The 23,945-nt window shown below is 46.0% G+C and overlaps 1 protein-coding gene across 1 annotated transcript in view; it reads right to left on the bottom strand.

Moving 5' to 3' along the window:
- The window catches only part of ncoa3 (nuclear receptor coactivator 3), a 40,560-nt gene extending 18,289 nt beyond the window's left edge, over positions 1–22,271 (bottom strand). Inside the window, exons 1-3 of the mRNA XM_062546012.1 lie at positions 22,205–22,271; positions 2,577–2,663; positions 358–406 (exon numbers count right to left, since the gene is read on the bottom strand). The gene's annotated coding sequence lies outside the window, so the exon portion shown is untranslated. The remainder of the gene's footprint in view (positions 1–357; positions 407–2,576; positions 2,664–22,204) is intronic.
- Between the last annotated feature and the right edge of the window lie 1,674 nt (positions 22,272–23,945).

The following is a 23,945-nucleotide window of genomic DNA, read 5'->3' as shown; positions in this document are numbered from 1 at the left end:
CACAACAGTGAACACACCAAATAAACAGTAGACTGACTGGCTAGAACACACACACTCACACACACACACACACACTCTCTCTCTTTCTCTTCAACCCTCATACACAATCACAGCAACACCACCAAAGAACACTGCTTAAATTCTGCACTATCTAACACTAATACACTTTTCCATCTACATCCCCCACCCACCCACAAATCCACACACACACCCACCCACCCACCCACACACACACACACACACACACCCACCCACACACACACACACACCCACACACACACCGTCTTCCCCTGCTTTTCTTTCCTCTGTCTCTATTTGCCACCGCCCCCTCCCGTTCCCTTTACTTTGGATACTCACCTCTGCAGTTGTGTAGAATGGTGACATGAACTTCTGTTTGCTTCACATCCTGAAAGAAACAGGATGTCAGTGAGGCAGACCAGCAGATGGACAAGCAGCTAATAAAACCCCCTCTAACGAACTTCCAATAACTCCAACCAACCATGCCCGAATTCCCCTTATTTGTACATAACATCCAAACACAACAGCAAAAACAGAGCCTCACATTGTCGAAAATTAATGCCGCTTTCTGGGAGCCAATTAGGACTTGCCATTTATACTCTTATTGCCATGCTCGCTCTCGACAAGGCTCTGCTTCAACATGCTCTTTGAGTAAACAAGCTTGTTCTCGACGAGGAGCAGGCCTTTGCCAAAAACAACTGCCTCTGCGAATGAGCTGACATGGCAGCTCTCAGCCTCCAACATAATGAACTAACAGGCCACTGGAGCTTCTTTGCTCAGCTCCACTTTAATGACCTTAGGAGCACTGATTTACATGGAGAGGGTGTGTGTGTGTGTGTGTGTGTGTGTGTGTGTGTGTGTGTGTGTGTGTGTGTGTGTGTGTGTGTGTGTGTGTGTGTGTAAGCATGTGTGTGTGTGTTGCAGTCACCATCTCTGTGGTTCCAGCACCAGTGTGATACTGGCCAGACCCCGTCTAGACTGAGCTCCTGTCTGAGGAGAATCCGGCCAAAATAGGAGTCAAAACGCTGTAGTGTTCTTGGGGAACCTAAGCCGATGGAGAGCGATCATTTGGATGCTTGTGACAAACCATGCCGCACATTATACACACTACACTCAAAATGTCAAAAAACGACAGCTGAGCTGGTTCAGTGAGAGTGTTGTGTCAGCGAAACTAAGGTTTGGTAACAACAGAACTGCTCAAAAGTTAGAGTTATTTATTGTAACATCAGCTGGGAATGTAGCCTGGCTATCACCAGACCAAGGCTCAAGGTTTTGAGATTTAACCGTCTGGGGAGTCTGCGTTGTATTTCTAATGCCCAAGAGGCGTGATCAAGGGACATAGTTCAAATGACTCTGTATGCTTGGATAGTCCTTCAACCAATCAGACCAATGATCCGGGTGAGCCCGGTGGATAAGTCAGTTTGTGATTGGTTCCAGCAAAAGTGGAGCAGAAGCAGGGGAGAGATTACCCACTCTACTGAGAGTGCAAAACCCCACCGATGAACACCAAGCTGAACGCCAAGCCTGGGAGCCAAAGCGCGAGACCACAGAGCCTGACCCCTGTGACCGCTCAACGCTGACATGCTGATTGTTTGGTCTTCACGACAGGCTCTTCTCTCGTTTGCCAACCCGAGAAGGAGTGGCGCGGTAAAAAAACGGCTCTGGCCAGACGGACACTCACACCGCAGCTCCTGGAGCTCAGAAAGCTCGGGGTGCCCTGCTGCCATTGCGCCCGTCGCGCCCGGTGCCAACGCCACCCACCTCCGTGCCAAAGGGCCAGAGCTCGGGAGCCACTTTTACAGGCCTTGCTGAAATCTCACGACGGCTCTCGACTATGCGGCGCAGGGGTGAAGGTGAGGAGGGGCCCGGGTTTGGACCATCAGTGCTAATGCCCCGCTGAGCCCCCATCTTTTACCGGGCTGACAGCAGAGCATCACACCAGCGCTGCAGCGGTGGCTCGGGTGCATTAGGCCGGCAGTGCCCCCTGTGGAGCAGCCTCACACTTTATGGTGCTTATTAGCGGAGGCAATGCTGTTGCAGTACATTAAGTGGGAACACCAATCTGCACCGCGAGCGTAATGCCATCGCCGCAAATGTCATCGGGCACCTATATCATCCCGCCGCTTCGCCGTCGCGGAAAGCACACATGGAAAGATATGGACACTGCAGACATGTTGTTTCTAATCATCTTTCTGGCCTGATTGGAGTCTGTCCATGCGTAGCTGGTGTCCTTGTAGCAGAGCGGCTGCACAATCACAACACAATGGGAGAGGACACGGCCCTCTGCACAGAGACGCATGTACAAGAGCTCACTCGGAGCTTAGCAGACCCTGGTGTGGTCACGGACAGGCAACGTATAGCATGTCTTGAAGTTATCAGTCATCGGTATCTTCTCCTCAAACTCATAAATAGATAGATAGATAGATAGATAGATACTTTATTGATCCCCAAGGGTAAATTCAAGAAATAACCGACAGCAGACACATTTTCTAGGTCTCTGACAATATATTTGATAGGAATGACAATGATGAACGCCTCACTCTCTCTCTTGTACCTACCTAAATGTGACTTGACTTTTTTCTTTCTTCAAAGGCTCTTGTTGAACAAGGAGCGTTGGACGGTCTGCATCAAACACACCACGCCACCTGTGAAAACACAATTAGGGTTCAAAGGGTTATTAGCACGTCACTACAGTGTGCAACGCATAACATGAAATTACACTTTGACTACATAGGGATGAGATACAGCTTTGTCTAGTCAGGAAAAAAAACAAAAAAAAACACGGGCTCCCCCTGTTACGCATTTTATGACAAAATGATTTGTTCTGTGAGGTCAACTGAAGGTTTCTGCAGGTTGAGACACTTTCACGGTCTATGACAATGACTTATCAGTCAAGATAACTAGCACAGGCACATTGGACCTCTACAGTTGTACAAATGGCCTCCTGCCAATCAACCCATCCTGGTGCGCAGCACGGCGAGGGGAAGAGTGAGAGGGTGAGAACGGGGCCAACTCAAGCGCAGGCTGACCGTGGACAGAGGAGCAGTGGACAGACACAGCACTCCCTGTCACGGTCAGTCTCACGCCATTCACATATCTTCATGGGAAAATCACGTTTCAAACGGGGGGGTGGGGGGGGGGAAGAAGCAGCAGGAAGCCACAAGAGCAGGCATCCTGTTTGCACTCGCCGTCCGCACGACTGTCCGCCCTGCGTCATCACTTCCTCTTCCTGGAAAAGCGCCTGTGGCCACCCAGGGACTTGATTTACATATTTCTGTTTATCTGTATGCATGCCCGTCCCTTTCCTCCCAACCCTGTGTGTGTGTGTGTGTGTGTGTGTGTGTGTGCACGCGTGTGCGTGCATGTGTGTGTGTGTGTGTGTGTGAGGGGACAAGTGGACAGTGACCCTATGAGAGCAGCTTAATTTAGCCCCGCAGCGCAGATCATACGAGCGGTGAGCTCTGAGGCCACTGGACTTTCATCCTCTCTCAGCGGAGACACACACACACACATGTGCTAGCCTACATTACAGCCACATTGATGCCAAGCACGCATGCTTGGATGCAAATGCAAAAAACTGGCTCTTCCATTTTATATCTTCCATCCATCCATCCATCCATCCATCACACACATCTCTCTCCCAAAACTGCATGCAGTACACACAGTCTAATCTCTCTCTCTCTCTCACACACACACATACACACACACACAGTAAAGGGAAACTCGTCAATAACCATTCACCTATGCATTACTGCACACACACACACACAAAAAAATCACAAAGACGCACACACACACACACACACACACACACACACACACACACACACACACGTCTAATCAGGTTGAGCTGTCATGACGAAAACAGCCCTCTGAAGATAAAACGGGTGCCCTCTCATGACTGGGGGTTCGTGACCCCACTGGGGTGATGGAAGCACACAGCAAACAGAGCCCTCCTCCATCACTCACAACCACCTTGCCTTCAGCCGGCAGCCCATTGGCTGAAGCCGGGCGTTTCTGCCGCAGCTCATCGATAACTGGATGCTAATTAGGGCCAATTAGAGCTGGCGAATGACGAATGTGCTATGGGCCGAGGCGAGCCCAGCTCAGCCAGTGCATCCCCGGCGCGTTTCCTTGGCTACGCCGCCACACGTCTTCAGTTCCCAGCATGCTCAGTCTGCCCCCATACGAAGTCTGCATTCATTATTAATGGAGATTCTTGCAGGCACAATGTGCAGAGGGGAAGGTAGACACACTCAGTCTTTTTATTGCACATGAACCCATACTTTATGAATTCCTATATTACACACACACACACACACACACACACTTTCAGACAGAGTGTTTTTTCTTTCACTTTTACTTTTTCTTTTAGTATTTATTCATTCCCCTGATACAAGCACACATACACACTCACTCACTTGTGTGTAACTTGCCTACACCTTCTGTCGTCTTCGTCTCTGCTCCACTGGTGCACTCTCTCTTTCTCACACATAAACACACACACACACACACACACACACACACACACACACACACACACACACACACACACACACACACACACACACACACACACACACACACACACACACACACACACACACACACACACACACACACACACACACACACACACACACACGAACGAGCCTTGGGGAGTTCTCTTTACACAGATGACTGGTAAACGCCAATGGGCTTGACATGGACAGAGAACTGAGCTAAAGGCTCGACTGCATAATTAAACAGAGAGAGGCTGTGTGTCTGTCTGTGTGTGTGTGTGTGTGTGTGTGTGTGTGTGTGTGTGTGTGTGTGTGTGTGTGTGTGTGTGTGTGTGTGTGTGTGTGTGTGTGTGTGTGTGTGTGTATGTGTGTGTTATGAGAGTGTGAGTATGAGAGCAAATGTGTTCTCCCCACCCCCCTCTGTTTATAAATAGCCAACAGGCTGCAGGTAGGCCAACAAATACAACAGAAATATACTCCAAAACGTACATGACCAGCCACTATGCACAGTAACTCTACAAAGTTTACAACAAAACCAATAACTTCTATTAAATCTATGTGTGCCTTGTAATTTCCAAACATCAAGCAGCATCACAACAAACACTACAAGACTAGACTACACAAAATGCTGCACTCAGCAAATGTGAAGAGAAGAGCGGCACTAATAACACACTTCAGAACCTACACTTACGTCCACACAGCTAAAGGAACAACGTAACTGCAAGTAGACACCACACACACACACACACACACACACTCAGTGCATCAGCTGGTGTACAGTCAGTGCATGTGGAGCTCCTGGTCTTTGCACCAAGTCTCAGAGGCTGATACATTATGATGAGAACTCTACAGTTCTACATGAAATGCAGGGATCTTCAACAATGCCTCGGAGGAGAACAGTCAGAACTCGTGCAGAAGAGACAAAAGTCAGGCGGTGGTGGAACTGGTGTGTATAACCCTGCCACTACAAAAGCCTTGAACCATCCAAGAGCTGTGCGGATCATCTCACCTCAGGAGGACCATTACAACCACACTATGCCTTCCAAGTAGGGCTGCACGATATAAAATAATATCTAACATCTAATTCCGATTTTTCTTCACACATTATGCACGCTCAGCAATCAGAATTGGTCCAGTCAAGGAGAATAATAGGAATAGAAAAGTCATAAATGTGACAAAATTAACTGTGCGCAATTATTTGCAGCTTTTGTGATTCGATAATTGCGTTGGTTCATTATTGCATTGGTTCATAACTGCGATTGGCTAATTGCGATTGCGATAATTGTGAAGCCCAGTGGGGTGTCCTACGAAGCTCGATTAGTGGCTTAGCGAGGTATGTTGCGCTCAAAACCAGGGTATGCTGTCATACGAAAGTGGATTTGTTTTAGCGTCGCTGTATCACCATGGTATCTTATGCTCGCAACCAAACCTGCTCGGGAGCGGGTTATGTGCTTAGTTATAGCTCAAATCGTGAAATATCACCGCCCTCTGACCAATTCTAACCAATCCATTATCTTGAACAACGAAGTTATCTCACGTGTGCTAATCTGTCATACTTTGAACAGGTTCGGCCCCGCCTTTGCAAACATTTTGAATCTCGAAGGCGCTTTTAACTATGTTGTGCGTGCAAATTGTCACTACTATGGACATGCATGCCATACAATATCTGATGACCATCGACTTTTTGATGTTATAGGTAAGACACTAAAAAAGACCACCCTAGATTTCGCTACCGCTCATAAATGCGGAAGTAATCGTTTTGAAACCTAGGCTGTCTTGTGCGTCTCCACGTTTCCCGATTGGTCAAAATCACCCCAACCACAAGAACGCGCACAGATCTGAGCTGAAAGCCTAGTTTGACAAATTTATCACATACCTGCTGTCGTAGGATCACTTAACTTAATACCCGAGTTAAGGCTTTGTGCAGCCTCGATATGTCTAGATAACCTAGATTTGTCTAACTTGCTTCGTAGGACACCCCACTGCTCTCAAGCATACACACCATGTAAACAACAACATCCCAACACTACACCGCTTTGCACCCCCTTACAGAGGGGGCAGTATAGCGCACCACTGTCCCTTCACTACCTTCTCAAACTAGACCATGAATGTCTCCTAAACCGGCGTTTCAAAGCAGGCTAGGGAGCATCTGCCAGAACAGGGCTATGTGTGGAGATATAGATAGCACTGCTGGAGTGAGGGGGCGAGGTGTGGCTAGGAATGAGACAGGGACGGAGACAGATGGAGCCATGGAAAGACGGACACAGAGAGAGGGAGAGGGAGAGAGAGGGAAAGAGAGGGGGAGAGAGGGGGAGAGAGGGGGAGAGAGGGGGAGAGAGGGGGAGAGAGGGAGAGAGAAGGGGGGGTAAAAGAAGGTGGAGGAGGAGTGTCCCAGGCCAAGCTGAGGAGCAGAAGTGTCATTCAGGACCAGAATAGCGGAGGACATTCTAGCTGTGCCTGAAATAAAGCGTGTAATCGGAGCTCTGTGAGACGGCTGCTAAATAACAAACACAAATAACACACACATACACACACAATGGTGTCAGTGTAGACCGGGCGCACACACACACACACACTCACTCATGCAAAAATACACTCTGGCCAACATATAGGTCATGAAAAAATGTCTGCTACAAAATCTAAAAATGGCACACACTGACACACACTCATGTCCAAGTACACACACACACACCAGTGAAGATAGTATGGAATAGAAACTACTGCACAATACATTTCAACTGAGTCAAAAAATAAATGATCAATCAATGGACAGAAACAGAGACTAGACAGATGTCAGATAGTGAAGAGAAGAAAAAAATGAAATGGAGAGAGAGAGAGAGAAACAGAAAGCAAAAAGAGAGAGAGAGGGTAAGAGAAAACTTGCTGCCCTTCCTGAGCCTCTCTGTACTCCAGTGTGAGCCAGCTGCCACACAGACAAGACATTTGGCGCCTCAGTCCTGTGCCTGCCCACGCCCAGACACACACAAACACACACACACACACCCACAAACACACACAAATATTCCTACAAACGCACAATCATACAGTCACACACTTTCCGATCACACATACAAACAAACACACACACACACACACGCCTACATACGCACAAACATAAAGTCACACACTTTCAGAGCACACACGCACAAACACACAAACAAACACACAAATATGGCTACACACTCACAAACATAGTCACACACTTTCAGATCTCACACACACACAGCTCCCTTCTTGACTTGGGGAAATTAAGTGTACGGAAAGAAGAGGACAGAATTGCTTCCTGTTTTGCCTGCTCTGAAGACTGCATGCATAAGGAGAGGGAGAGGGAGAGGGAGAGAAGGAGAAGGAATGGAGAGACAGAGGAAGAGATAGAGGGAGCAAGAGCCCTCTGCTTCTGCTGTCAGAAACACTCTTCTCTGTCGTGGTGCTGCAGACCCACCCACTAAACCACGACTGCATTATGCTCTTATGGACAGTATGACTAAAAAGAGGAGCGAGAGAGAGAGAGAGACAGACAGAGAGAGAGACAGAGAGAGAAGAATGAAAGTGAAAGAAAAGATGTGACAGAAACTATGACTGGGAAACAGATGAAGGGGCAGCGAGTGGAGATGGCGAGAGCAACACAGACAGAGGGACAACACCGAGAGGGACAGAGAGGAAAACAGACAGACAGAAGAGAGGAGACAGACGGAGAAATAGACATACAGACAGAGAGAGAGAGAGAGAGAGAGAGATTTCTACATTTCTACATTCTGATTACTTGTCTGTTGTTATGTCCATGTCTTATACCTGTATGTTCAATGTATGTTTCAATTGCTTTGGCAAAAAACTATTTGTCAGGCCAATCAAAGCACTTTTGAATTTTAATTTGAGACTGAGAGAGGAGACAGACAGAGAGACAAACAGAGAGAAGGAGAGACAGAGACAGCGACAAACAGGAGTACAGAGACATAAGTAGACAGAGAATGGGGTTTCAAAGTCCTTTATTCAACCAGTATCACTTATTCTCACCCTGTGAGGTGTAGACCGAGACAGAGAGAGGTGGACAGCCGCAAAGACATACAACAAAGAGTACAGAGACAGAAGCAGCCAGAGTGAGAGAATGAGTGAGAAAGCAAGAGTTAGAGAGAGAGAGAGAAAGAAAAAGAGTGTGAGCAAGAGAGAGAGGTAGAGAGAGAAAGAGAGAGAGAGAGTGAGCTAGAGAGTGAGTGAGAGCAAGAGAGAGAGAGAGAGACAGACAGAGGACAGCGTGCAACAGGAGCAGTACTATGGGCTGTGAGCCCAGACAGTCAGACATGTGCCAGGCATGTGTGTACATGCGCGGGGCTGCCGCGGAGCGCGCCTGTAAAACGCGGCGGCTAAGTCTCCATTAGCAGAGCTGCAGCTCGGGCCATGGGAGCCACATTCCAGCACCAAAACCCCAACCCTCCTCCCTGCCCCGAGCACAGAGCAGCACACACAAATCCATAAATAAAAACACCCAGCAAGACAACGGCACAGGAAGGATGTTGTCTGGACACAGCCTTGGGCACTACACCCGTGTGTGTGTGTGTGTGTGTGTGTGTGTGTGTCCTCTTCCAACACGAGCAACCCACTGTCGTGTAGTAGACACCCCCCCTCTCCCACCCACACACACACACACACACTTGCCACTGGTACAAATTAACCAATATGAAATAGGGGGGTGGAGGGTTGGTTGTACGAGCTGGTACAAAAAGTTCTCACTGGAAAACAACACAAGAGACGTCAGACCACACTGTTACACCGAGAGACATGCGGAGAGAGAAGAGGAGGTATAGTGAGAACTCAGTGTGGGGGCCAACATGTCAAGACAGGAAAAACTACTCCTACATATGAAACACACACACACACACACACACACACACACACACACACACACACACACACACACACACACACACACACACACACACACACACACACACACACACACACACACACACACACACACACACACACACACACACACACACACACACACACACACACACACACACACACACACACACACACACACACACACACACACACACACACACACACACACACACACACACACACACACACACACACACACAGCTAAGGCTTGGGTGAATCATAAGTGTAGTACTCACTCCTCGCACGTCTTCCTGTTCGCTGTGAAAAGGGCATCAGCTCATCCATCTCTGACAGACAGGCACAGAGAGCTTCTGTCAATTTCATCATCGACTACGGCGCCACTCAGGCCAAATCACAACACTCCACAAACACTCGACTAGGGGTAGAGAAGGCTCGAGACGAGAGACTGCAAGGCAAGTGGGAGAAATCTCAGCGCCGCACTGACTTCCCTGAGACTTTGAGTCGAGTCAACGTGTCAATGAGTGTGTGGAGAAATCAAAAAGGAGGAAAAAACACTTGCTCAGGTAAGAGCATCAAGAGAGAGACCGAGAGAGAAGGGAGGGGGGCAGAGAGGGAGACAGAGAGAGAGGGAGAGAGGGAGACAGAGAGAGAGGGAGAGAGGGAGAGAGAGAGAGGAGAGAGCCCGAGAGAGAGGGAGAGAGGGAGAGAGAGAGAGGAGAGAGACCGAGAGAGAAGGGGGGGGCAGTCTGGCAGAGAGAGAGAGAGAGACCGAGAGAGAAGGGGGGGGGGGGGGCAGAGAGGGAGAGAGAGAGGACAACATGCTTATGTTCTACAGCTCCTCCCATTATCGTATGCAGTCTATAAACAGTATTAAACAGTCTACAGTCAGCAATGTTATGTTGCCACAACACACCCACCCGGACACTCACTCACTCACACACACACACACACACGCATATATACACTTCCTCTGCCTAAACACACACATATCTGCCTGTTGACAGGGGATGGTGCAAACACACTCACAGGATTATCCACTTCAGGACATAGTGTACCCCCCACAGACCAGCACTACTGCACATACTCGCAGGGAACCAGGGATGGAGGGATGGATGGAGAGATGGAGGGACGTACGGACGGACGGAGAGATGGAGGGACGTATGGAAGTCCATCATATGTGGTAGTGAAGCTCAGAGCGGGAAGCCTTTGAGAAGCGGAGGGCGAAAAAGCAACAATGGCCAATACCACGCTTCATTCATCATCCATTCACTTCTCCCCCTCACAGGAGAAAACATGGCGTGAGAGAAAGCGAAAAAAGGGGTGGTGAGAAAAGAGATAGGAGAGAGAGAGAGATAGGAGAGAGAGATAGGAGAGAGAGAGATAGAGATAGAGAGAGAGAGTTAGTGAGCTCAGGCAGGCTCACCTCTTCCACACACGCAGCTCTGGGGAGGGATGGAAAAAGCAGAAGGTGGGCCTCCGTTTGCTCATAAAAAATCCCTTTTAAAAAGGCCAGCAGCTCGCCAACCGAGCAAAGGGAAGAAAAAAAACATTTCATGAATTCTAACGAGTGCACGCACAAATACACACACACACACACACACACACACAGACGACAGCATGCCTTTACATTCATCGTTTCTTCTCTCTCAATTACACACACAGAGTTTTCCTACTTCTTTTTCTCCCTTTCCCTTCTGTAGGGGGGTGTTGACTGTGCCATGGTGCTGAAAAGCCTTTATTCATTCCATACTGCAGCTCTGATGATTTTCTTACTCCACCCCTCCCTCTCTCTCTTTCCCTCTCTCTCTCCCTCGCTCTCTCCCTCTCCCCCTGTCTCTCTCCCTCTCTCCCTCTCCCTCTCCCTCTCTCTCTCTCTCCCCCCTCCCTCTCTCCCTCTGTGAGGAGAGGTGGAGTAAACACAGGAAGAGAGTGGGCTCTGTTCCACACCAGCGCTGGGCGTTCCTGCAGCGCTCCTGCGGGGTCAAAAGTTTACCGTGGTTTGCAATTCACCTTTCCTCAGCCAATCAGGACGCGGCGCCGCAGCAGCTGAACTTTGACCCCTTGCAAGGAATTCGACTCTGAGGAAGGCTGCTGCTAGTTCTCTCTTGTTTCGTCCACCCCCCCCCCCCCTGCCCCTTCCCCCTTTCCCTCCTCCTCTTTTTTTCTCCCTCTCCTTCTCTGTCCCTCGTTTTTTGCCACTCCCCCCCTCGCTACTTTTCCAACACCAGCCATTTTCACTTATTTTCAGCTCGTGGAAAGAGAAGTGTTGGTGCTCTTCACAAAGTTGGGGTGTGAAGAAACAAAGAAAAACACTGTCCTTTGTATGAAATCAATATCTCAGCACATTGTTTGATTTGAAAACTTGAAGCTATATTTTCAGAACTAACCACCACATAAATCATTACCCTCATGACGTCTCTTCTGAAGTAAACCTAGCACAAAAAATATCAGGCTTGTAGAAACCACTGACAGTGTAATGGACCCAGGAGAATGGATAAGCCTATTAACACAATGAGCATGATATTACTTGGGTGTGTGTGTGTGTGTGTGTGTGTGTACAGAAGGTCAAACAGGAAAACAAGGACCCTTACCAGCAATCAGGTGTGACCTTCACAATCATAACAGGAAACACAGATATAACACTTCCTGTCCACAAAAAGTAACATTCTCTGACAACCAGTCTGTTGGACTCCACCAATGTCTCTGCCTTGCATAATAGCTGAGGTCTATAATTTCGTTCACAAATCACATGCGAGCGTAACATTTAAGCATCGTCTACAAACACACCCCAAATTAGCTGTTCGATCTTGTCTCACTGGCCAAAGGATGAGTTGTAATTGGGATCTAAATGAAACAGCTACGGCTAGCTGTAGCGTCAATGCTACACCCGTGCATCAAAAACCTGACCCTAAGTACTGACCTCTCCCATTACAACTCCCCCCAGCACCACACCACATGCCGCCCAAATTCAGGCTAACACTATTAAAAGCGTGTTTCAATGACTTATGAGGACAGATTGGACAGAGGGTGTACTGAGCCACACACACACACACACTGCGGAGAGGGGAGAAGAGGGATGGGGAGGGGGAGCACCAGCACACTTGCAAATGGTTCCAATATTGAAAAAACACACAGCACACACAAATTAGAAATTCAATTTGAGCAGGTCACATATTGATCCCAGAACGTCAAGCTCATCACACACACAATCACACACACACACACACACACACCATTACTAATGGCGCATCAATTGTGTTAGTTTGGTTCTTTTCATCTTCTGAAAAGGCTTAAAAAGTTCCAGAAATCCAGCCTGGGGATCTTATGCCAAATCACAAGAGTCTCTAAATCGAAGTTAAAAAGTCCTTGGCTGAGATGAATCAGAAATGGATCAATATTTCATAAAATAAATAGATGCTTCAAAACAACCAGTCTTCTACTTTTTGGATTTCCAGGTCTTGTCCCACAAGGGCAATCTCACAAACACAGCAATTGCACAGGGACTCTGTCCAGCCAAAAAAGAGTGGCCTTACCTGGACAACACCACACAAAGAGAAAAGGAAAAAAAAAAAAAAAATCCACCCATGATTGTTCTGAAGCATCAGCAGAACGGCATTCATCACTCAGAATCCTCCAGAGAATGGAAGGGGTGAAAGGTCATTGGCTTTTGTTGGCTCTTCTCTTTTTTCCTGAGATAACCTTTGACCTGTGCTGGAGGTTAGATGGGCTCTCTCTTCACCGGAGCTGTGATTGGCACGGTTGAGATTGGTTGCATCCCTGAGATGGGTGGCGGGGGTGCAAGGGAATGGGACTAACCAGGGAGGAGATCACCACAATCCTCTTTTTCTAGAACGTACCAAGATGAAGGAGCAGAGGGGTGACCCATTCAAATAAGAGTTTGCCTTTCATACACAGCATAGCTTACTTTACAGACGTGCAATAAAGTACCTTATCTGGCAAGATGGTGGGTCGCTTATATGAAACCTGCCAACTCAGCACAGCAGCATCATAAGCACTGGGGCACACATAATGATTATAGTGATCTACCTGAAGATTACCCAAGACCTCCCTCATTTGTCTGAATGAATCGGGAAGTTAATCCAGCCCATGTTGATTTCATGTGCCCTCTCCAGGTAATGACATTTCTCCCTCCACAGTACTTACAGGTGACCTACATCTAAAAGGAAACGGTTTGGAGCAGGAATGAGAGTGACAAGACTATGGCAACCTGTTTGACATGTGGAACACTTCCTGCAACACTATGCCCAACCAGCGGCCCTGCAAAACGAGTTGTCCATGTGCCCATAGCAGGAAGCCAGATATTAATGCTTGCTGACCTGGGAAGGAGGTCTGCCTATGGTTCACCCTAGTTCTGTTCTGCTGATGTAGCCCTAGGGCGGCTGACAATCAATGGCCTCAATATCATTGGCTTAAGGGAGCCAATTTGCGGGTCTAAACGATGAAATGCTCCACCTACAAGGGAATTCTACATTGGTCAATGAACGGGAAATGATAAATGACAGGTGTAATGTTGGCATTTCCTTACCAAACAATTCTGATTCTGCATTAACAAGTACAGTTTCTTGCCATGTGTGTCAAAACTTTTCTAAACTGGTCACTCGGTGCATTATTGTTATTTGTGCTAGGCCTAACACATACAGGTACATCTCTTATATAAGCATACTGTATATACAATACAAACTGTATATCATGCAACAGTTGGATCCAAAAATCCAACAGTTCATAATATGTCATTGGACCAGAGGCGTTCTTTGAGAGGCAATATCCCTGGATATCCCCACGCCGTCTCTTGACCACTAGTATGCACGACAAACATTCCATTCAAGAGTAGCGACTTCATAACGTCACGATTGACAGTTATTACGTGAGAAAATGAAGCAATGGCGTGAATGCTCATTATCATGTAATGAAAAGCAATTGGATAAGACAAATGATTGTACACATATAGCTTCTCACACTCGACTTGGCTGCCGTGATATTTTCCTTTACTGGGTAACAGTAGACGTCAAGGCTATTGTTTTTATTATTATGGGGGTGAACAAACAAAAATCAAAAAGAACGATAGAAAACACAATTTCCGATATTTGAACTTGATCAGTTGTAAGTGGAACTTTTGCATAAAAGAAATCTGGCACTCGAGATCATGGCTCTGACCACAGTCCTGTGTATATCCTTCACCACCACCACCACTTTTCATCCGTGCAATATTGCATGATGGACTGTAAATAATATACACAGTGTATTGCTTGATGGTCAACAGTGGTCTGAAACAAATATCCTTGTGCGGGTTAACATACTAGGCCAATACATTTGATTCTGGTTCTACTTTTGAAAAGAAAAGGGTGCAAAGGATGCAAAAGGACACAGAGGTGATTGATTTTGGTTAAGGAGAGAGAGAGAGGGGGCAATCTAAGACACATAGGTCTTACGAGCAGTCATGGACTGGAGGCAAGTGGCTGCAATGGGGACATGACAATATGTAAGAGAAAACAAGGGGGAAGTTGTAAGGAGAAGGAAGAGAAAGAGAGAGAGAGAGAGACAAAGAAAGAAAGAAAGAAAGAAAGAAAGAAAGAAAGAAAGGAAAAGAAAAGAGAAAAACAGGGAGTCTGGACACAGACTGGAGTGTCAGCGAGGAGGCAGCCCTCGGTCGTCGCCGCCGTCGACAACGGACTGCATAAACAAGGAGGGAATGCCACAGTGACATCCTGGCAGATGTGTGCGCAGAACTCAAGACTTGAAAAAGACACCCGGGCTCTCTCTTTCCCTTCACAGCGTGCCAGCCGCACGTCTGGCTCCATCTCGCGCACCCGCCCTGACGAGCGCTCCCACCTGGCCACCGTCAACAAACTTTCACGATTCTCACGAGAATCACCGGGTCACTGCAAAATAAATGTTTGGCATAACCAACATATATGATTCATGAGCGCATATGCTAAGAGGGAAGGGTTGAAGAATAGCGAGAGAGAGAGAGAGAGAGAGAGAGAGAAAGAAAGAGAAAGAGAGAGAGAAGAGAAGAAAAAAAAGCATCACTTTTCAGCAGCGCTAAAAAGAGGAGAGCGCTGAATATTGAATAAGAATTGTGGGCACCACTTCTGAAAGGAGACGCTGGCAAACTCCAGCCCTGTCAAAATGGTCAAACAGCACCTGGGGCTTAAAGTGAATTATTGATGGACCCTTCCTGGACGGTTTCCCCCTGCTCCTACTCCCCTGCCTCTTTAGTATGGAAATACAGACTGCTGGACCTGTGGCGCACGTACGACACAGCTGCTGTCCACAGCCTCACCAACCGAAGCCGCTGGAAGTGAAAAGGGACTCTGCCAACACACCAGGGTATATGCATGCCCATTGCTATTCAAGCGCTGAGGAGATGTTGTGCCAGCGTTCGAGAGAGAGCGAGAGAGAGAGAGGAGACTGACTTGAGTGCGTTATTCAAAAGTTATTGGAGAGAGAAGTGTTTCAAAAAGTGCTGCTCAGCAAACTTTTGTGCAAGTTCAGGTCAAGGCCGTATCAATTCAACTTCACAGAGGGGGGTGGAGTGGGGGCTTTCTGACTCTCCATAAGCGTTGCCCTATTTTAGATATAGGCCCATAGGATAAAAGGCTTTGTTAAAGCACAGGGAATCTCCTTCAAGTCATACCGAGAGAACGAGCTGAAAACAAAAAAAAGACACAGGGTGTCAAACAGGTGAATGCAACACAATGTGATGCCGGTGATTCACAAAACAAAAAGGCATAAATAGAATATGGAGAGTTGAAGGGGAAATAGGAGGAAATGGTGCGTCGAGAGACAGTGTACTAATCCAGTGTCCCCGGTCCAGAGTCTAACGTTATTGATTAGGAACTCTTGTTATTGAAAAGCAACTCTGCCCCATCACAAAACGGTTGAATCAGGTAGTTCTGACATGGACTGTCCCTACTTAACATAGACCAGTAGAGATAAGCGGCGACACTACCATGTTGTGACCACCGAGGCACTGGTCTAAGGCGCTCTCCCATCGCACAAGCATGGGGAGAACAAGCACAAGTAAACACACAGTGCCCAGTCATCAACCTTTGCGCTTTTGAAAAGGGTAGAATTCTGCGTTAGTCCGGGCTCAACTTGTATCCAAACGTGCAGAGAAGTGAGGGTATTGGACTTGGTGGTGTGTGTGTGTGTGTGTGTGTGTGTGTGTGTGTGTGTGTGTAGGGGGGGGGGGGGGCAGAGCCAGGAAGGGGGTGTGGAGGCCTGGCAGAATGAAAACAAGGTGGCCGCTGCGCAGTCGAGAAGTTCATCCAGAGGTGACTCACTCCCTCCTCGCTGCCTGATTGACAGAGAGAGCATCTGGTAACGTTTATCCCCAACTCAAAAACTTTTCTCTCGCTCTCTCTCTCTTTCTTTCTCTCTCCCCCTCTCTTTTAGACTCTTTCTCTCTCTTACCCTCTCTCTCTCCACCTTCTCCACCCCCAAACACCACTGCCACACACACTTTTATAAAGGGGGCCCTAAACAAAATACAAACACACCAAGTCATGCTAACTTTTTACAATGGTAACAAGACCAGACCAGAGCCCTACCCTGCTGCTGGCTTATTCAGGTGAACCCGTTTTACGAGCATTCTTTTGCCCAGTGAGAGGAGGGATGGGGTGGAGTAAGGGGAGAGTGAGAGAGTGAGAGAGTGAGAGAGTGAGGGGGGGGGGGTGAAGTGAGAGAGAGAGAGAGAGAGAGAAAGAAAAAGAGAAAGAAAGAAAGCAAAAGAGAAAGAGAGAGAGAGAGAAAGAGAGAGGGAGAGAGAGAGAGAAACAGGACTGTGCACTTTCCCCCTTCTCTCTGGTGCAGCTCTGCCTTACCTCACCCAATGGCAGAGTGAGGCGAGGAGGAAGCGCTGTGCTGTGGCTAATCGCTAATCACAGCCTAGCAGTCTGAAATCACAGACGCCCATACCGTGTGGCACTCATCTAGGGCACTGCACTGCTCTGCTCTGCTCTCCTGCCTTGGAGCCAGAGTGGCGAATGTGCTCTAGGCAAGACTGTGCTGGACAAAAATACTGCAGTCTGCATCTACTCTCACTGAGATAATGCCACAGTAGGCTTGTTCCATCTGTGCTGTCTATGATTGGTTAATGACAAAGCTCAGTGTGTGTGGACTGAGCAAACAACATCAGATTGTGCTGCGTTTTCAGAAAATGGACTATAAACTCATCTAAGTCCTAGTCAGCGGTAGCCCTTTTTTCTTGCTTCCCTTCTACTGGTTTAGCCTTTTTGATTAGGTAACTGAAAACATTCCCAATTAAAATCACTAGCCTAGATCCTCTTTGGCCAAATTCATCCATCCAACATTTGTGATGGAACACAAGCAAAACTTTGGAAAACTTTATGGGAGACTAATAAGATGGCATATCAACTATGAGCAGACAAACAGTATTGAAAATGTCCCACATTTCTAAGACTGCAAAGTACACAAAGGCTTATAATGAAGACATTGTCTTAAATTGTTTATGCGGTCATCTTGTGCAAGTGGCCAGTGAGGCACAAAAGATACAACTCAGTCACCACCACCACGTTAAACGACCTTGAACCAGGCATGTAGGAGTGCAGTCATGGCAACCGGGCTTTACACAACTAGGCACAGCTGGATGCAACTTACACATTCCCCTTAAATCCGAGTAGAGGTACGGCAAAGCAAAAGGGGAGTTGTAAAATTTCATTGAGGACACAGATGCCATGGTACAATAACTGTGAAAGAATTTCTTAATAATCCTGCATGAACTTTCAACCCCAGTCTCTACTGGAACGGGGGTGAAAAAAATTCAAACTGCACATAAACTTTGCAGAATGGGCCTATGTGAAGTAAAACAAATACACACTCCTGCTAACAAGCTTCTCCCTCTCTGTGTGAACGGTGTGTGAGTGTGTGTCGTGGTGTAGCAGAACTGGGGAAAACAAGAGTCCTCTCAGAGAGTGAAAAACAAAAGTACACAAATGAGGTCCATCTGGAACCCATTCGTGGCATTGCCTTGAGATAGACGACAACTGAGCCATGAATGAGAGGGAGAGAGAGAAAATGAATTTATTCCTCTCTGTGGACTTCACTTTCACAAAAAATGACAAAACTTCACTTCTCTGAACTACTTTGCTTGTTCATGGTCAGACTGATAAACAGCACAGTGAGATGGACAACCACTTTCTCAGAAAGTAAAAGCGTAGTACACATGTGGTCCAGCTTCTTAGAACTTGGACCTGACAGCTCCTCTGTGTCAGCTGAATCCGCTCAAAGCAAGCTCGGTTTCACCAACCTTGGCTTGCTGGATCTACTGCAGCTTCTCTACTTTGCCAGCTTTTTTTTTTTTTTTTTTTTTTTAAATGGACAACATGATTCTACTCAGAAAAGGTAAGAGACCATGAGACCATGCTGTGCCCCAACCCCCACCCCCCTCTACACAAACACAAACACACACACACACACACAGTCTTCCACCAAGGCCAAGGCATCACATTTCAATTAGGCAAACAATCAAGCTTTTGTTTCAGCTCAGTGTCATCAAGCCGGTCCGGGAGTCTGGACCAATCGCCACCTACTATCAATCATACATTAAAGACACACACAAGCACACACCTGATACATTAGACAGCAATACTTTCCCTCCACAGCTAAAATAAACACATAAATAAATAAATAAATAAATAAATAAATAAATACCCAGCCACAGCAAGACCTTCCTTTTTCCTCACTCTTCAGATCACACACACACACACACACACACACACACAGCAAAAACATAATACGCACAACACACACACACCCCGAGAGTACCACCCCTGACGCCACACTAAAAGAATGCCATCCATTCAAACACCATCGAGAGAAAAATGTAGCCTGACAAAGACTGAGTGGAGACAGTCATCAAATAGTGCCACATAAAGGTGATGAGGCATCCCCTCCCCCTCCCCCCTCCTTCCCCCGCCAACTCGTATTGTTGGCCACAAAGCCTCATGCATAGACACTGAGCTACAACTCCAGAAGAGCCCAGTGCATAGCACAATTTGGAGAAGAGTACACTTAGTGAAAATGAAGAATAATTACCCAACCCACTGCAGCCTATAATAGTACATCAACATGGCCAAATTCTGAGTTGCGAAATTCAATTCTATTTTTTCCCCATCCAAAATTAGATACTGAGATTTAAAAAAAAAAAAAAAAACATTCAAGCTTTTAAAACATTTATTGTGTGCATAGATCCAGAGTCTTTCTCTGGGACCATACAAAAGAGAGTCTCCTCTCCACTGTGTAGCTCAAAGTTAATGAGTAAAGACCACACTGGCAAATGGATGAAGACAGACAACCGTGCATCCAAGTCACTTCTCTCACCCCCATTGGCAGTCAAAGAATCTCGCACAAGATTGACTCATTGTTAATGCGGCCTGACGTTCTGTGTGTGTGAGAGAGAGTGAGAATGGGAGCGGGAGAAAGAGGGGGAGAGATAAAGAGAGAGGGGTAAGGGGGTGGGGGTTGTGGAGGCAGGGTGCTACCACAGCCACCAGACTGAGCGGCAGGGTGAGCAGACTCATCTTTAGCTACTGCTGCTGCTGTTGCACATGGAGCCCTTCTCACTGCTCGAGAGAAAAAGAGGGACAGAAGAGAGAGCGAGAGAGAAGGCAAGCTCAGCCAATAAATAAACAAATAAATAAATAAATAATCCAGGATAGCACTTTCTATATTTTAGGTGACTAGGCTCATGTAGTTCTTTACTGAAGCCAAATCATACCTTCATACCTCACCGTTCCAATGTATTACATTTGAATGCAATGCACAACATCCACTCACTGAACAATATGTCCTGAGCCACTGGACCATGAGCTATTATCCGCTCAGCTGTGATTTAACAAAAAAAAAGTAGTCAACTATGTACACTAAAAACTTGATGAGTTTACACAAGTTTTTAAAAGTTGGGTTAAAAGTGCAAGTCTATGAAACAACCCACAGAGAAATCAACTTAGGGGCCACAGAATAAAACTGTCAGATCCAAAAACCAATTAGGCTAAGGGAGGGCCCTTCTCACCAAAACTACCTCTAGCAGTGAGCAAAACCGACCAGCCAAGCAACTAACCTTAAAAAAAAAATGTGTTTGTCTACTTTGACGGCCAGTTATGTCAAGCCATTAGGTAGTTACTTGTCCTACATCCTTGCTCCTCATTCTTTAGCAGAAAATCTCTGCTAAGACAAATGCCCTGCTGACAGAACACCACTCATGACTAGATTTATATGTGCCCCTGAAAGGCAAACACAAGCGCCCTCTATTTGGGTGCCTTGACCTTAGCCATCTCTCTACATGTCTGATGGCTGCAGCCAAAGTTTCAAATTCATGGCTAGCAATATAGCCTACAGTCAAATTTACACCATTCTTTAATCGCAAAAATAAGAGAGGCAAAGATATGTCAGACCAGATGTGGCGCACGCACACACAGCTGTGGAGTCCACAAACATACAACTCATGCAACACACAACTCATAGTGCAGACAGACAAGATATGTTGACTGTGTAGCCTACCTCGTGTCAAAACAATTATCAATTCATTTTAACAAACATCGAAAATGTGTCCAAAGAGAACAAGCAATGTGTTTTCAAGCCAAACAAACTTACACTCGAACTATGAAACAATCAAGGTTTAACTAGTCCTTGTTGTTTATAGTAGACTAAATTGGCGACAGGTTGCCTACAACACCAAAGAACTATTTAAAAGAACTCATTACAGAGGTGTTTTATATTATACGAGGTTGTCGCAAAAGCACTGACTTTCCTGATTCAACAAGGATAGGATTCGGCTCCTGTAGTAAGCAGGCTACTAACCTGACAGAGCAGAAGACACGGTAACATTCCCAAGTCAGTGGTTTGGGACACGTTGCAACATAACAATGACTAATGCAAGGCTATGCAGCACTACATGAATCAATGGAACAGCAGCGAATACAATGTTTCAGTGGCAATCGTTATGCTAGTTCTGAATGGGTGTCTGAAAGGCTGGTACACGCTAAATAAGGCTAGCTTACACACAACCATGTGAAAGTTAATAATACTAATACTACTAATAATAATACACATTGAACTCATGAGAGGAAGTAACTCTATTCAAAATGCAATCCTCGTCAAACTCACAAAAAAGTAACCATGTGTGCAGAGAAACATAAAAAAAACCCCGTAAAGACAACGAATGAGAGGGTATTTAAATGCAGGACAAGAATGCACCAGCTGGCTAGCCCGCTAGCCTTATAGTCTCGGTGTCTCCACATAGGTTATGGAGAGGCTGCTGGTAAGATTATTAAGTCGAAAACGTATAGTTGAAATATGACTGCAAAGTAAATGAAAGTAAGAAACTACAAACATCAACACCCATGATGGAAAAACAGGAGTCGGTTAAAAAGGTAGGGTAAGGTAAATACAGGCGTTAAATCACAAAAAGAGGGATTTGATATAACGATAGTATTGCTGCCTGCTCCTTTAAACGGACATAGCCTATTCTAAATCAAGAAATCATTCACCAGTTTACATGTATGGCCGACTCACACATTCGCATGTGAACATAACAAGCTTTTAATGAGAAATGTATGGCGATCGTCAAAACAAATAAGCCTATGTGCATGCAACTGCGGCCACTGACAACGCTGTATTACGAGCAATATCGATATCGCACCAACAAGAACTAGCTAAGTGGCGAAATATGTCTATCGGACAAGTAGGCACTCTCCAAAAAGTCTGCAGAATCAAGAACCTCCAAGTATTTGGCTTTGTCAAAGAATACTAAAAGCATGAATTCCCGGTCAACTCACCGTTCCAATGTATTTCAATAAGTGCAGCAGTTTCTTAAGCCTCCGTTAAACCTCCGCCATCTTCAGCACTCTGTTTGTTTAAATGGGAAACACTCCCAAAGCGCACAGAAGCCAGCTTGTACCGCACCGCAGAGGTTTCTGGGTAACGTATTACTGTTTTAGCTCTCACTCGATTGAAATGATCTGAATTTGTCGTGAAGGAACTACAAGTACACGAACTCCCCCAGGTAGAAAACAGATAGCCAGTGGGAGATGGGCAGTAGTAGCAATATCATACAAAAAAATCTGTGTATTTATTTTTAGCCTCGCCGAAAAGCTCTTCACAGTTCTGCTATAGGCCTATACCCAGATAAATCCCTCCCTGAAGTTATTGCCATCTCAGATCCACTGAACCTGTATGTTTGACACTTTTAAAGTTAAGAAAAATGTGTAGGCTATAGGCCTAGTATACTTTTCGTGAAATATTGAATAGTTTTATAAGAAAGAATAGATAGTGGTAGAATAGAACATAATAGGTCTTTACTGTCATTGTCACAGGGACAACGCAATTTAAGCTACTCAGTCAGTGTATCATTCATTGGGTCTATAAAATATAATTTAGGCTGAGTGCTATTATTATTATTATTATTATTATTTAAAAAAAAGAAGAAACAGAAACATATAATATAATTAGCAGCAAACATAAACACGCATAGGCATAGACCTACACACCCAGTTATTGCATAAAAATAGTATGGATACAGTCATTGCATAAAAACATGAACATACATCTATAGACATGTATGCTTTCTGTCATTGCATTGATCCATTTCACATCAGATTATCATTTTTTGCAGCATTGACGGTGGTTATTACACTTTGAGTGTTCTATTTAATCTGTACTGTCTGCCTGAAGGCAGTTCAAACAGGGAGTGATCGGGATGGTGTGTGTCCTTTATAATGTTTATACTGCTTTATAGACGTAATACATCTGCGAACGCCAATGGTAGGCCTAGATTATTTGTCTTTGCCTACCTATAAATATTAGCCTGATCCTTGATGGAGACAAGGCTTCTTGTGTATGGGGTATTATATATATTTGTTTGTTTGTTTATTTATGGGGGGGGGGGGGGGGGGGGGCATATATAGGCTACATTGCAAAATGATAGGCTAGGCCTACATGCAGATTTTAATAGATTTTTTTATTATTTCATATTGATATTTTATGCCATCCTAATTGCAGAAACCTCAACTAACTATTGTGAAGATGTTGGTCAATGCACTTTAAGAATAATAAAAAAAGACTTAATGTGTTGAAGTTCTCAATTGTTGTGGTCTGCAGAAGATTGTGGGGTGCCCTGGCAGTGATCTGAAGACTAGCAGTGGAAGATAGCACAGCCCCTGTCTCCATGGTGATTTCTCAGGCATACCAGTGTAGAATTTCAACTGTTGGGAGAGGGAGGCAGAGCCTAGGAGAGAACTGAGTGGGAGGGGCAATGGAAGAGTGAAATGGTTAGTCTAGAGGAAAGAGAGAGAGATAGTATGCTACTCTTTAAAAAATTAGACCCTCACTCACTTTTTCCTGCTGTTCCATGGAACTCTTAAGCATGAGGAATGCGGACACTGAAATGAATATAACCAATGTCTTAAATTGGAAGAAGGTCCAAATGAGATATGATGGAAACAGAGAGAATCAGTCCCCTCTCCTGGTGAAGCTGTCCACTTAACTCAGTTAGCAAGGCAATTATAATGCTTGGCAGCT

This window comes from Sardina pilchardus, chromosome 9, assembly GCF_963854185.1.
Source record: "Sardina pilchardus chromosome 9, fSarPil1.1, whole genome shotgun sequence".
NCBI classification, from domain to species: domain Eukaryota; kingdom Metazoa; phylum Chordata; class Actinopteri; order Clupeiformes; family Clupeidae; genus Sardina; species Sardina pilchardus.
This window is presented reverse-complemented; position numbering and strand designations above follow the sequence as displayed.